Genomic DNA, 3,447 nt, shown 5'->3' with positions numbered 1-3,447 from the left:
GGCGTTCATTGGCCTGCGAGCAATGTGTGATTTATCTCTGTTCGCAGAACGATGGCAGCCTGCACGGCATGGAAGGCCTGGGACGGCACCAAAAATCGCCCGCAGACTGGACGCCGAGTATTGGTCCGTCTCCGCCAAGACAGGTGGGTTAGTCGCAGCGCGAAGAGTGTAGATTCGCTGCTGACGCGGCATAGGTGTACGCCAGGCTGCACTTTAGCTTCTCCGCTGCTGCCGAGTTGGAAAAAAGGCGGTGAGTAGGCGGCCAAATATTTCAAACAAAAAGATGTAAATAAAAAACTCAATGACGCTCACTTGGGCGACACGACGGAAAATGCATGAGCGGTCGCCGTTACGAACTGCCGCCGGAATCCTTCGGTCAACCAGGTTGGCTTCACCACACCACAAGCGGCATGTTCAGTGTTGGCTTCTTTGTACGACAGCAATGTAGTGCGTAAAGTTTGCTAGCCAGGCAATCAAGTTGGCTTCACCACTTGACACGCGATGGCTTTTCTGCATGATAGTAGTGTTGCATGGAAAGTGGGCTAGCCAGGCCCTAAAGCTAATCCCAACTGCACCGCATGTTCTCCTCGTCACGCGCTTTTTCAGCATTTTTACGTGACTAGCGCATCCGTCCCAGCTAGAGCGTAAAAAAGTGGTCGCGGGAGCGCCGGTTTGGAGATGGACCACTCGCAGGGGCACGGCGCGTCGTTCGATATATCGAAACGATCTGGCGAGCGGGTAATCCGATAATAGCTAACAAAAGTGAGATACATTTGCACGGCATTTTCAAGGTGATGTTTTCACAGTTCAATGTCAACAACAATTCGATATAACCAGTTTGGTGTGTCTGTGATCGACTGCATTCGAATTTGCGCACATGCATTCATAGAGTCATTCATAGATTCATACATTCATAGATAGCTGGGAGTCCTCATATCACTCCTGGCGGAGTGGCTAAGCTGTTAAGCGATGCGCCACAGCCCTGCGATGGCAGGTGCTGCCACCGGTGGGACTCGTTCTCACCTCAGGTTGCTCTTGCTGAGAAAACTCTGGCGTCCAATGATTAATTTAAGCGTCACCTGCCATGGTGCGTAGTTTTTCTCTCAATGTTAGTGGGCAGGTTGTGATGACGTCACAAGGTTACACAACCTAGGTTGCCCTCCTGCCTCCGTGGTTTCTTAGCTGATGATTTTTCGTGGATTTTTCGATCACGGTGAAAGATACCGAATCCGACGTCGGCATCTGCGAGACGACCTTCTTAACGCCAAGGCGTTAAAAAAAAAACACCAGGGCAGCTTATCCTCGCTATACCATTTTCCTGAAGAGACGGCCCACAAGCGTACAGCCTCTTCTCTCGCGTAGCCGTGTTTGGCACCTCGCGAAGAGGCGCTTAGAAATGAAACAGTGGTTGTCTCGTGCGCAGGCGAGAACGTGCAGCAGCTGTTCTTCCGGGTGGCCGCGCTTGCCTTCGTCAAGTGTCTCACCAGGGAGCTGCAGGAGAAGGAGTCGCCATAGAAGGTCGTCGGCAACAACTTTGTCCTTGAGTGCCGATGGCTAGACCTTAGAGGGTGCGGAGGCTGGTCATGGCGCCCTGCTGCGTTGGCCACGAGAAGCAGGTTTTGATGCCCTGCCCAAGTAGGCCAGGAGCAGAATGCAAATGCACGCGGTCCCGTTGGTTTCTGCGCGTGGTATAGAGCGCCCCGGGGCTACAAATGATTCGGAGTCATGCACAACGGGGCCCTCAGGGGCCCAGATTCAAGTTTCGGTCAAAAAACATGCGTGGAATAAGGTTTTGGGCATGTTGGTTTAACGCAAGGACGCAGAGTGGACGAATTAGTGGCAGATTCACAGGTAGATTTGGAGTGACATTGTTATTAGAGTTCATATAGGTATTTTTTTTTGGAAAGACATAGGAGCGCACAAAAAAGAACGAACACGGACGTAGGGAAAGAATGGGACTGCGCTCGTCCCGTTCCTCTACTACGTCCGTGTTCGTTTTTTCTTCTGCATTCCTATCTCGTTCCAAAATGTGCGCCATCAAGCAAGCCCAGCTACAAATACTTGTCGTTTAGGTAGCGCGCTCTTTGTACCTCGTCATCACCATTGTCATCAGCCAAACTATGCCCACTGCAGCACAAATGCCTTGCCCATTTCTCTCCTAGTTACCCTATACTGCGGCAGATGCCATCACCTTATCCCTGCAAACCTTGCTAAAATAATTCGGTCACCTGACACTCTGCCACAGCTTCCTATGGTTGCCTACTCTTGGAATTTAGTTTGTTATCGTTAACGTCCATCGTTTATGTTGCCTTCGTATTACATGCCGTGCCCATGACCTTTTCATATTTTGATATGAGCTGGATAGCATTACCTCGTTTGCTCTCTGTTTTTTTAAGGTTACATCAATCATTTCCCGTTTGACAGTTCGCTACGCTGTACTCGGTTTAATTTTGAACCGTTTTCGTTAGGCTCTAAGTTTTGTCTTTACTGGTGTGTATTGGCATGATACACATACAGCGCACTTTGATCCCGAGGCACGTTGGAAAGCTGCCACTCGTGACTTGAGAGTACCTGCAAATGAACTGAAGCCCATTCTGATTCTCCCAGCGGTATAAGTTTCACTGTCCTGGTCTGCATTCACTATTTTTTCCAGAAATATCTGTATCCTTTTAACCACTTGCAATACCTCTCTATTTGTCATAAACTGCTGAAAATTAGTTTTCCTGATAAGAAGCTCTTGTCGCACCGTGTTTTTTTTTGCATGTTTAGGTCCTCAGTCATGCTTTGAACTTTATCCCCATAGGTATTGAGTTACTTTGCCTAATGCTTCCCAAAGCGCATGACTGTGGCCATAATACAATCTTGCTATCTTTAGGAAACTGTCGCTGCCAATGCTCATGGCGCTTTGAAACGGCATAACACCACGGCCTTTGATGGCAGACCAGACGGCTGTACAGCGCGTTAGCGTATAGGATTGCGCAGTTGTGTCCAATCCATTAGTCACCGCCATATCCGAGACAGGTACGCTGAGCTTATCTAGATGTGTACCATCCCAGTTCGATTTCATCCCACAAGAGATCAACCGGTAGAAATTGCCAGAAGTGAAACGCTTTGCGCCTTTCAGGTGCTTAATATCTTTCAATAATATATGAATTTAGGGTACCCATCGCCCTTAAAAATATTGAGGGTAATATGAGCTGCCATACGTCGCATCATTTTCCAAGTTTATTGGGTGGGAGGCATGCAATGTTGCAACAACAGACATTTGCGTATTTTGGGAGGAGTTCAGTTTGACGGAATTTTTTTCTAAAACGGGATACAAGAGTTATTTGCCCCTTTTTTTCAGCTCAATGCAGAGTTCTGAGCGGTGGTGATGACCGCTGTGCCACTCACCTCTCTTACCACATCTTCGCAGGACTGAGGAAACGGAAGGACGGCAAGAAACTG

The sequence above is a fragment of the Amblyomma americanum genome, chromosome 2 (genome assembly GCF_052857255.1).
Source record: "Amblyomma americanum isolate KBUSLIRL-KWMA chromosome 2, ASM5285725v1, whole genome shotgun sequence".
NCBI classification, from domain to species: Eukaryota; Metazoa; Arthropoda; class Arachnida; order Ixodida; family Ixodidae; genus Amblyomma; species Amblyomma americanum.
The sequence above is the reverse complement of the archived record's forward strand: the minus strand, read 5'-3'. Positions refer to the sequence as shown.